The following is a 12,790-nucleotide window of genomic DNA, read 5'->3' as shown; positions in this document are numbered from 1 at the left end:
TAGCAACGGCATCATATATTTTGTTTATTCTCCTAGCCTGATAGCACTTCAGGCTTTAGGTTCTGACTGGCATTGATCTATTTTATTCTTCTCTGTAAGCTGGGGAATATGCATTACTCAATTTCACAGGAGACTAGACCCTATCAATTTCTACTATTTTCAACATTTCTAACATTTCCATGTGATATTTTAAAAGTATGTCCATTTTTGAATTGCTTCTGAGCAATTCAGTCTTTGTTTCGTTACAGATTTTAAAACTTTGTTTTTTTTTGTAGTATTATGAAATATTATTCTTTCCTTTGCAAAACACAAATAATAAAAAACTTTGTCTCTTAATCTACTTGAATGCAGGTCTTCATATTTTGAGTTTTATCCTTTTTTCTGGTCATTTTATTCTAGCTTTTAAATTTCAATGTGATGAGGAGATATATGTTGTATGAGTTTGTGTGGGTATCTACCTGTGTGTATGTGTGTTTTCACTCTAGATGTTAGCTCTAAGGCTGGTCTCTAAAACAAGAAGTGAAAAGATGTTTCAATTTCTCAGGGTGTGCTGTAGTTTGAATATCTGTCCTTTCTATAGCTCATGTTGAAATTGAATGCACAACATGGCAATGTTGAGAGATGAGGCCTTTAAGAGGTTATTAGTTCATGAGGTTTCCACCCTTGTGAGTGGATTGATCCAATAATAGATAAATGGGTTATCATAGGAGTGGGAGTCGTGGCTTTATAGGAATAAGAAGACCAACCTGAGCCAGTGTGCTCAGTCCCTTCACTTTGTGATGCTCTGGGGCACCTAGGTACTCTGTAGACAGTCCCCACCAGCAAGAAGAGCCTCACATTAGAATATAGCTTCTCAACCTTAGAATTCCCAGCCTCCATACTGTAATAAATAAATCAATTTTCCTTATAAATTAGGGGTCAGATATTCTGTCATAAGCAACAGAAAACAAACTAAGACAGTGTGTCTTTCCCAGGGTGTCCTCCAATATTCTAACCATGTTGCAAAGTTGCTTTCTAGGAAAAATCTTCCCTTAATTCATTCACAGAAAATAGCCCATCATACCATTTATTAATTAGAATCATGAATCAGGATATAAGAAACAGAAATGTGTCCAGTCCGAACACAAGGCATGGATACTAGGAGGCCAGGATCACAGGGGGCTGGATACATAGAAGTGGAGCCAGCTTCAGGTTTTGGGGGACCTGAAGCTTACATGATCTTGGGAACACTTTTTAAGAAAAATAATAAAAAATTACAGGTACAAAAAAAAAAAAAAGAAACAGAAATGTACAAAGAAATATCAACCATAGCATGAATATTTCATTCCCTGCCAGAGTTCTTAATTTCTTCAATAATATCAAAAAGGATGCTTGAAATTGGTTGTAAATGAGGAAAAAGATCATTTAAATATGTTGCATGTTTGACATTCTACGATTAACCCTCAATTTAATGAATAAACAAAGAAGAGTTAATTTTGCAGTGACATACAACAAAAAGAAAAATTAGGCCGGGTGTAGTGGCTGACGCCTGTAATCCCAGCACTTTGGGAGGCTGAGGCGGGCAGATCACGAGGACAAGAGTTTGAGACCAGCCTGACCAACATGGTGAAACCACGTCTCTACTAAAAGTACAAAACTTAGCCGGGCGTGGTGGTGGGCATCTGTAATATCAGCTACTCAGGAGGCTGAGGCAGGATAATTGCTTGAACCCAGGAGCTGGAGGTTTCAGTGAACTGAGATCGCCCCACTGCACTTTAACCTGGGAGACAGAGCAAGACTCCATCAAAAAAAAAAAAAAAAAAAAAAAAGAAAGAAAAAGAATTAGAATTTAAACAATATTGTAAAACAACAGATTTCACCCATGCTATCCCCAGTCTTCCATAGGCCTAGGAAGGTGATCCTGAATGTAATGGAATTTGACCAGTTTGTAAGAAATGTAGGAATTCTTTAATGGATGTAGTCTGGCCTCAATACAACTAATATCTGCCATTTCTACAATATATTGCTAGAACACACACAAGATGAGAACTGTTTTGTTTTGTTTTGTTTTTTGTTTTGTTTTTAATATATATAGTAGTTTGGGGTAGCAAATAATACATCAAAATTACACCAGTTTACAAATAAGCTTTATCTTAAGACAAGGACAAGGCCTGTCATGATTTTCTCTTTTAAATATTTGCTATAACCTAGGTTCTAACTAAAAGGACTAGTTTTTGTAAATAGTTTTGTGGCTGAGCAAGGTAATTGAGGTAGAAAAGTGGTAGTATTTATTACCTGATAGGGCAAAGTAGTGGAGAAACGGAAGCCTGGTAAGTGTGAACCAATTAATTATAAATTTAATTTTGCAGTAATTTATTCAAATAGACAGCTGTCATGAAGTTGAGCTGTCCTTAAAATTAAGTTCAATATAGTGAAAACCTTGATTTTTCTCAAGGCCTGGTCATAGTTCAAATCACTGAATTCTAAATTGTTAGATGTATTAGGTAGAATGTTAAGACAGTCCCAATGAACTTCACCTTGTGGTATTACTCTTGTGTTTTTGTTACATAATACGGAAGAAAGTAGATGTCCTCACTGAGTCTAATTATGTGACTCCTTTAAAAGCAGAATTTTCTCTTGCTAATGACGGAAGAAGTCACAAAGGTTGGAAGTGTAAGAACATTTCCACAGACCACTTTTGGTTTGAAGATAGAGGTCTCATGAGAAGAAATGCAGGTAGCCTATATATGTAGAAAGCATACCCCAGTTGACAGCCAGCAAAGAAATAGGTACCTCAGACTTGCAAAAACAAGAAAATAGATTATTTCTGCAACCTTAATGAGCTTGGAAAAGAATTATTGCCCAGAGCCTTCAGATAAGAGCCCAGTCCAACCAACAATTTGAATTTAACTTTCTGTGGTTCTTAAGAGAAGCCAGACAAGTCCAAGAAACTTATCATCTACAGAACTGTGAGACAGTGAATTAGTGGCTGCAAGCTGCTAAATGTGTGGTCATTTGTTGCACAACAGTAAGAAAAAACAGGTTTTGGTACCTGGAAGTGGGATGCTATCTTAACAGAAACTTAAAATGTGAGAGTCTTTGGAAGTGGTCAGTGAGTGGAGAGTAGAAGAACTTTAAGGAGCATAATAAAAAGTGTACGTGTCCTTGAACAAACTGATGCAAGAAATATGAGGGTTGAAGATGTTGCTTTTGAAGGTTCAAAAGAAAATGAGAACTTGTGATTGGAAATTGGATGATTAAAGATCCTTGTTACATAGTAGCAGAAAGCATAGAATTTATAACACAAATTTGTAAAACTTTCTTAAATATTACGAGTTTTTTGTGATATATTTTTAGCTCATCAGCTATAATTACTGTTAGTGTATTTTATGTGTGGCCCAAGACAATGATTCTTCATTCAGTTTAGCCCATGGAAGCCAAAAGATTGAACACCCCTGTGAAATGATGCATGTTGCTATTTAGCTGAGATGATTTCCATGCAAAGTGTTGAAGATGTCGTCTGGTTTCTTCTTGCTACTTATAGTAAAATGCATGAGGGGAGAGATAAATTGAGAAAATAATCATTAAGTAAAATAAAATGAGGACTTGATTTAGAAAATGCCCAGTCTAACCAGATTAAAATTAAGAGACAATTTACAAAAGAGTGGTGCAGGAAAAGTAAGTGTATTCCTATACAAACTTAAGCTGCTCAGTGATCAAAAGGCCAGAGAATCCATTCACAGGAGATTATGTGTGTGCCTCAGATCTTCTCACTAATACTAGTAAAACTAGAGGACCTGTAGGAAGCTTTTGGGAACTGTCCCTTGTACCTCCAGCAGAAATAACCCAAAATAGAGAAGGTATTATTTTAGAAATATCGGTAGGCAAGATTTTTCTCCAAATCGAGTAAACCCACATAAAATCTATGCAAACCTCACGAGATTCTTCTAAAAACTATTTTTTTATGGGCAATTCCAGCTGGGTTGGTCATTCTATTTGACTCTGTGTCCTCCCCCCGCACCCACCAATCTCATCTCCAATTGTAAAAATCCCCATGTGTCAGGAGAGGGGCCTGGTGGGAGGTGATTGAAACATGGGAGTGGATGTCCCTCTGCTGTTCTCTTGATAGTGAGTGAGTTCTCACAAGATCTGGTTGTTCGAAAGTGTGTGGCACTTCCCCCTTCATGCTGTCTCTCTTCTGTCATCATGTAAGACATGCCTTGCTTCCCCTTTCCTTTCTGCCATGATTGCGTTTCCTGAGGCCTCTGCAGCCATGTAGAACTGTGAGTCAATTAAACCTCTTTTCTTTATAAATTACACAGCCTCAGGTAGGTCTTCATAGCAGTGTGAAAACAGACTAATACAGTCTGAAAGGTCAAAGTGCATGCTAAATAAAATAAGACTTTATTCAGAAAGTTATTAAAACAACCTTAACACTTTAAAATAGTAATTTTTCATTTAATCATACTGGTTTTATTATGAATCACAGTTAATTTCTGAAAAGAAGTCTAATCATATAATTTCCAAACACTGAATTTAGTACAGTGAAATTAAATAGATACAATTAATAGATATAAGTGATTTGAAGAAATCAGCAATTTGTCAATGAAGTCAAGAAAAATCAAGTTAACTGAGGATGTCTTACACAACCCTTTTTAAAAATAAATTATATTTTAACTTGTATCATGAATATTGGACCAACGATTCTATTTCCTATTATTTGCAAAAGTAAATCGTTGGTTAAACCACATTAGCATGTTCATGTGCTGTGGTGTATACAAAAATCATTTTATAATCAAACTCTGCTTTGGGCCTATTGACAGCGGTGCAGTTTACTAATATTTGACCAATTTGGTTATGTTTCTCAGTGAAACATATGAATCACTACACTTATTTAAAGGCAACATATTTTTAATGTAGCACATTTAAATAATCTGGGAGTATATTTGATTCATAGCAGCATTGGATAAAATATTTATTAATTTTTTCTTCTTCAAAAATAAAAATAAATCATAATATTCTTTTTTATTGTGGACAGTTCAGTTAGCTATTTCATCTTTGGATAAAACACACAAGTATATTTTCACACCAGGACTTGCTTTCTTTCTTACTCTCTTCTCTCACTCTCTCTCTCTTTTACCTTCATTCATTCTGAGTCTCATTGTTTCTATCTTTCTTGTATTATTTTTAAAGAAAAGAGACCAAAGATTAATTTTAATTCATAAATCAATTTCAGTATGCTGGTACTAATTATAAAAACAACTTATGTCAATATAAGTTCATATGAGACACAATACTAATTATCTTTTTTTAACATAAGAATCAAGTACAAAAATAATTTATTGGAACAAGAGTATTTTCTATAGACAAAATTTTATTGTACTCAATAGCTAATTAAATAACATGTTGAACTAATTAAAACTAATTTTATACACACACACGTACATAAGAAGAGGTCTTTAAAAAGTTCATGAAAAACACATATTATGAAAAAGACTATGCATGAATTTCAAAATTTGTTTGCACCAAAATAAACTTACACTAACTTGTTGTAACATACCTTAACAGGGTCCAGTTTGAGGTACTAAAAAGAATAAAGCATCAGTTTGAAAAGAGCCGCCATCAGAGCAACATGAATTCTCCTAAAGTGGAAGCAAGAACAAACATCAAATTTATGGTGATGCTTGGGTGAAAAAACGATGAAATCATTGATGCTTTGTGGAAAGTTTATGGGGTTAATGTCCTATATAAATCAGCAGTTTGCAAGTGAACTCATTTTTAAGAAGGGCCAAGATGATGTTGAAGATAAAACCCACCATTACAGACCATCTACAACAATTTGTAAGAAAAAAATTAATTTTCTTCTTGCCCATATGAAGAGGACCAATGATTAACAACAGAAATGATAGCCAACACTACAGACATCTTAACTGGTTCAATTTACAGAATTGTGACCTAAACATTAAAACTGAGCAAAATTTCCACTTGATAGGTGCCAAAACTGTTATGCCCAGATCAGCTGAAGACAAGAGCAAAGCATTCAATGGAAATTGCAAACAAGTGGGATCAAAATCCTGAAGCATGTCTTCAAAGAGTTCTACCAACAGATGGCTTTAACAGTATGATTCTGATAAAGAAGCACAATCAAAGCAACAGCTACCAAGAGGTGGTATTAGTCATAACAAAATCAGATTATTAGTCAAGTACAAAGGTGATGGCAACAGTTTTGTGAGATGCTCAAGGCATTTTGCTTGTTGTCTTTCTGGAGGACCAAAGGATGATAACATTTGCTTGTTGTGAGAGTGTTCTGGGAAATTTTGCCAAAGCTTTAGCAGAAAAACACCCTGGAAGACTTCACCAGAGAGTTCTTCTACGCCAAAACAATGCTCCTGCTCATTCCTCTCATCAAACAAGGGAATTTTGTAAGAGTTCTGATGGAAAGTCATTAGGCGTTGAGTTTAGTGTCTTGACGTAGTTCCTTTTGACTTATTTTTGTTTCCTAATCTTACAAAATCTATAAAGGGCATCAATTTTTCTTCAGATAAAAACTGCACTGATCTGGTTAATTTCCCAGGACTCTCTGGTCTTTAGGGATGGACTGATTGGTATCATCACTTATAAAACTGTCTTGAACGTGATAGAGACCATGTTGAAAAATAAAATTTATATTTATTATTTTTGTGTTTTAATTCAATTTTTCTGTAAACCTTAAATCTCCTATTATACATACACATATACATATTTTAGCAATTTGTCAATGAATTTTAAAAGTTGCTAAAATATTCTTATTAGCACTGTAAAATCACAATTTTTGTGATTTTATATTTTTGTTTAGAATATAATACCCCACACTGCTAAAATACATGACATTGATTTTTAAAGAAATATTAATAAAAATATTATAGTAGATTAAATAATGTTCAAAAGGTAACATTTTAAGTTTCATTTAACACAAGCAATTTGGCATAAATATATATTATATAAATATATATGACATATGTACAATCTATTATATTAATTATACATTATGATATATATTATCTATTATAATTATATAGAGATTAGATACATATAATAATATATATTTATTATATATCATACATATAATCAATATATAGTAAAGATATAAATATATATTTATTATATAATATAGTCTTATTATATTTATAATATATATAATTATACCAAAATGTTAAAGTATTAAATAAAAATAAATAAATCCTGTATGAAAACATAGGTACTTAATATTCTGTATATCAATAATAAAATGTATTATTCATTATCAAACGGTATTTTATGTATTTTCTAATGTAAAATTATTAGCTTTCAATAAATAATTCAATATAAATTTTTAGGAAAAGAGTTTTTATTGTTTCCACTAAAAATATAGTGTGATTTTCACTATTACTTCTCATCTAGATTTGAAGGAGAAACAGAGTGTGCTAAACTTGAGTCAGAATATGTTAACCTGAAGCACTGTGGTTTGGAGGAGAATAAAGAATAACTTGCATATACAAAACTACTGTAAAAGGATATTGAAACTGATAGCATTAGACTGTTAAGTGTATGTTTAAAAAGTAGAAATCATTGGCCGGGCGCGGTGGCTCACGCCTGTAACCCCAGCACTTTGGGAGGCCGAGGTCGGCGGATCACCTGAGGTCGGGAGTTCGAGACCAGCCTGACTAACATGGAGAAACCCTGTCTCTACTAAAAATACAAAAATTAGCCAAGCATGGTGGCGCATGCCTGCAATCCCAGTTACTCGGGAGGCTGAAGCTGGAGAGTCACTTGAACCAGGGAGGCGGATGTTGCGGTGAGCCCAGATCATGCCATTGCACTCCAGCCTGGGTAACACGAGAGAAGCTCCATCTCAAAAAAAAAAAAAAAAAAGAAAGAAAAAAGAAAAGAAAAGAAATGATTTACATGTTTATTATAGTTCAAGACTTTTTCTGATAGGTTATGCATCATAGAAGTAAATTCATTTTTACTTAGGTCTTCTGTGATGTGGTGAGAAGAAACATTATAGCATAGAAAATATAATTACAGGCTGCAGTTGAAAATTACCTGAGTTCAGATCTCAGCTTTTCTACTTAGTAGCTTTGGGATCATGAACAAATTCTTAACGTATCTTTGTATATCGTATCTTCGGAAAGGTCTCATGATTTACTGCTCTGCTGTTGCCACCTTGATATTCTTAATAATATTTGAAAAAAGTCTTGCATTTTCATTTTGTGGTTGATCTCAGAAATTATGGTGCTGGTTCTGTTCATATGTTAATGTGTGTGGAAAAGAGCTTTGAAATATGTCTGGCATAAAGAAAGCCAGCAATTAAGGAACACTAACACTGTCATACTGAGGTGGGAATTAATTCATCCTCCGATATCTGAAGTTCAGAATGTTTACCAGGAAATCAGTAACACATGTTTTTATGAGGCACTTTAAATTGTCATGTACAATTACATGCATACAATGCATCTGATATTTCCTCTGTTCTTAACAAATGGTTGTTCATTGAGGTTCTCTGTCAGCATGCTATTGTGTTCATACAGGTAAACAACCTTTTGATTTGAAGAACTTTAGATTGCAAAAAACACGCTTTTAATTTAATTCCTATTTTCAAACAGTGTACCCCACTTCAAATATTCTTATTTTTTAAAAATATAAAAGCAAAACAAGTCCAGGAGAGTAAGGTAACAACCTGCAAAGTCTTCCGCAGTGAATGATGACAAAGTTGGCATACCATTAGTAGGATTCTCATCTGAATTCAATGTTTTAATCATCCTTAATATCTCAAACTAAGATTGCCAGAAAAAAATTTGTCGTGACAGTGGAAAAAAGTGAATTTAGTTTTTATCACTCCCATGTGTGAATAGTTCATTTTTCTCCTTAAAATCAGAATCTATAAGAACAAGAAGTATGCTAGTCTTACTAGTCTTAAAATCTTTATATTTCTTTATTTGCAAATAGTAATCAATCATTAATTATTTTTGAATAAAAAATAAATGTGTTGAAAATAAAATGTGGTTTAATTATCTATCAGGCAGACCAGATCTGTGGGATGGCAATCCTTCAAACGCATATACCCACCTTAAATTTGGCGTATAGCAAGTCTTCCTAGCTGCACTTATTGACCTTAAGCTCAGAAATATTTTCCTCTACTACATCAGTTCTCACAGCTTTGAATGTATTCTTTCGAAATTTACATAAGCAATTCCATTATTTGTGGGGTTTTTTTTTCTTTCTTTCTTTCTTTTTGGAGACGGAGTCTTGCTCTGTCGTCCAGGCTGGAGTGCAGGGGCGAGATCTCGGCTCACTGCAAGCTCCGCCTCTCAGGTTCACGCCATTCTCTTGCCTCAGCCTCCCAAGTAGCTGGGATTACAGGCGCCCGCCACCTCGCCTGGCTAATTTGTTGTATTTTTAGTAGAGACGGGGTTTCACTGTGTTAGCCGGGATGGTATAGATCTCCTGACCTCGTGATCCACTCGCCTCGGCCTTCCAAAGTTCTGGGATTATAGGCGTGAGCCACCGCGCCTGGACTATTTGTGTTCTTTATCTGTATTTATTGCTGGTCATTGCTCGTGTGAATGTTGGAAGAACTGGCAAAGCAAAAATAGAAAGGGGACATGCGAAGTGTAAAATTAGGAGGACTTCATCTATACCTTGGTCCAAATACATGACTTGTATTTGTCTCTAATATTCTGGATACTCTGCTACATTTATTGCCTCTGGTGAAATAGTACTGATGCTACTGGGCAGGAAACCAATAGACTTTATACTACCCTGATGCTGCTGAAAATCATTGCAATCTCTATCTGCCTGCCTCCAAAGCCAGTGTTGTTGTAATATCCACCAAAAGCAGAAATTGAAGTAAAATGAAATGAAATGGTGACATTTATTTGATTCAACAAACAGCACTTCTCTGCCCTTATACTTATTAATCTGTCATCTTACTGCTCTTTGGTTTTATGTATTTGTTTTCTTTTTCTCAGCATTCTAAGAATGCTTCTCATGTTTCATTAGTGCATATGTAATGATCAGATTTCTTGGATTTGGAAATATAGATTTAATTAATAATGTCAGTCTCTTATCTTGGAAAAATTTGATATGCACTACTTAGATAAATCATAAATATAAAATATAAAAAGAGAGAAGAAAATATCTCATGGCAATAAATACTATATAGATAATTAAGACAGTGACGCAGTAGATACCACCTTAGCTACTTCAGATGGGACAAAGAAGAAGGCCTCGCTGAGGAATTAATTTTATGTATACTGTCTACATGACAGGAAGGAATCAGCTATCTGAAGACGGGGCAGAAGAAACATTCTTAAAACAAGAGAAGAGTTGATGGAAATATCATACATCAAGCCAAAACAGGCATTGTCAGGTGCTATGGTTTGAATGATTTTGTCCCTTCCAGAGTTCGTATTAGAAACTTAATCCCCAAGGCAAGGGTTTTAGAAGGTATGGCCTCTGAGGGGTGATTGAGACGTGAGGGTTCCATCCTTATCAATGGAATTAGGTACGCTTGTAAAAGAGAGCTGGACAGAAGGAGTTTGCTCCTTCTTGTCCTTCCACCTTTCTCCATATGAAGACAAAATGTTCTTTCTGTCTGGACAATGCTGCCCTCAATATACCATATTCGAAGCAGAGACTGGGCTTTCACCAGATACCAAGCCTGCTAGTGCTTTGAAATGAACTCCCAGCCTCCAGACTAAAATAATAAAATTTTGTGCTTTATAAATTACCCAATCTCAGGTTTTCTGTTATAGCAACGCAAATGGATAAAGACATCACACCATCTCCAAATCTCCAAGCTGGGTGACAGAGTGAGACTCCTTATCAAAAAAAAAAAAAAAAAAAAAAAAAAAAAAACAACTCACACCATCAAAAAAAGGTGAGGTCAATGTGCCAATTATAGAGGTATGGTACTTTTGGAAATACAGCCAGTCTAAAAAATTGTAAATTTAATCAAGGTGCAATGAAATGTCATTAGATTATTTTAAACAGAGGGATGACTTAACAAACTTATGTTTCTACTGATTTAGAATACCGCAGAAATAATGAGATATCCTTTCCAATATTAAGTAATAAAAAGATTGCTGTTGCATCTTGGCAGCTCTTTGTCTTTTGCTTTTAGGTAAGCTGGCTGCCATGTTATAAGTTGCCCTGTGGAGAGTCCTTTACAGCATGGTATAGAGAGAGCCTCTGGCCTATAGGCAATGAGAAATTCAGACCATCAGTCCAGAGACCTGAACAGAATTTTGACAATAACAATAAAAATAACTTGTAATGGAATCCACCTTCGTTTAAGCCTTCAGATGGGACTTCAGGTCTGGCTGACAGCTTGACTATAATGTCATGAAACACCTGGAGTCAGAGGCATCCAAGGAAGCAACCTCGGAAACCTGGTAAGCTTTCTCAGAAACTGGGATATAATACATGCTATTTTTAGACCATACAGTTTTGATGTAATTAATATGTTATATAACAGTGGTGTGAATGGTCAAAAGTTTTAGATGTAGCTCATTATCATATTGGAATAATACAATGCATGTAAATGTAGAGTATCTAAATTTCACAGCTTGTGTGTAAAAATATGAAATATACAATTCTACTAGCTATAACTAAGAAGTTAAACAAGTTTGCCACATTACTCATGAAATTGCAATGTACGGAGTGGCAAACCACTTTTGATTTCTCCCTGCTTAGATGACATTGCTGTATCAAGCAGATGTTTCCCTTCTTACAAACATACTTTTAAAAAAAAATTAAATATTTAAAAACTGGCAATAAGGTAAGGTGTTGATAAAGAGACGTTATGATTTTGCTTATGCAATTAAAAAAAAGTGAGAAAAATGCTATAAGAATGTAGAAACTAGAAGGGAAGGGAAAGATGATGTAGGAGACAGTTTATAGCAGCATGACAAAGAGAAGTAGATAGATGGTGATGAGCTGAGTCATATTAATAGTGGAACATTAGGGGAAAGATTTATTAACTGATGCAGTTACTTATTGGTCTAGAACTGCCTTAAATCTTCCAGGGTTCATGATTTGTATGAATGCTCCATGAACTTTGAAAATGTTATCCCCATAATGGCAGCTTTAAACTAGAAATATAATGTAAGACCTATATGCAATTTTATTTTTTTAGTAGCTATATTAAAGAAAGCAAATGAAAACAGGTGACATTTATTTTAATAACATTTTATTTAACGCATTTTCCCCACAGATCAAATCAATGTGTAATTATAATAACATTTATTAATAGAGATAATTTAACATTACTTTTTTTCTTCAAAACTAAATGTGTACTACTTTCATTACAATTTGGACTGGTCATATTTCAAGCACTCAATATCTACATGTGGCTATTGGCTACCACAGCTCACCCCCTATATAATTCCACACATATTCTTTCCCTATAATCACATAAACAGTGTCTATTATGAGAGAGTTTGGTTATTTTCAAAGAAAAGAACTTAAAGAAAATACAAATTCAGCATAGCTAATTGAATTTATAGGAATTATTTAAAAACAACTAATTTAATGTGGAGGAGGGAGACAATGGATCATATTATAGGATATATGGAGTTTTATTTTAATTTGTCTTAATTACTTGGTTAAAGGTAAAAGATAATGATGAATTGAGAATAAAATTGCCCAGGAAGATGAAGATGTGAGGACATCTCAGAAACAATTCTTTAGGGCTCAACAAAGCCACATCCACCAACTCCACATTTGATAGAAATTACTATGTGTCTCCAAATTAAAACCAGATCTTTACACTGAACCCCACAGTACAGGA

The sequence above is a fragment of the Macaca fascicularis genome, chromosome 17 (assembly GCF_037993035.2).
Source record: "Macaca fascicularis isolate 582-1 chromosome 17, T2T-MFA8v1.1".
Classification (NCBI taxonomy): domain Eukaryota; kingdom Metazoa; phylum Chordata; class Mammalia; order Primates; family Cercopithecidae; genus Macaca; species Macaca fascicularis.
Note: the sequence above shows the minus strand (reverse complement) of the source record.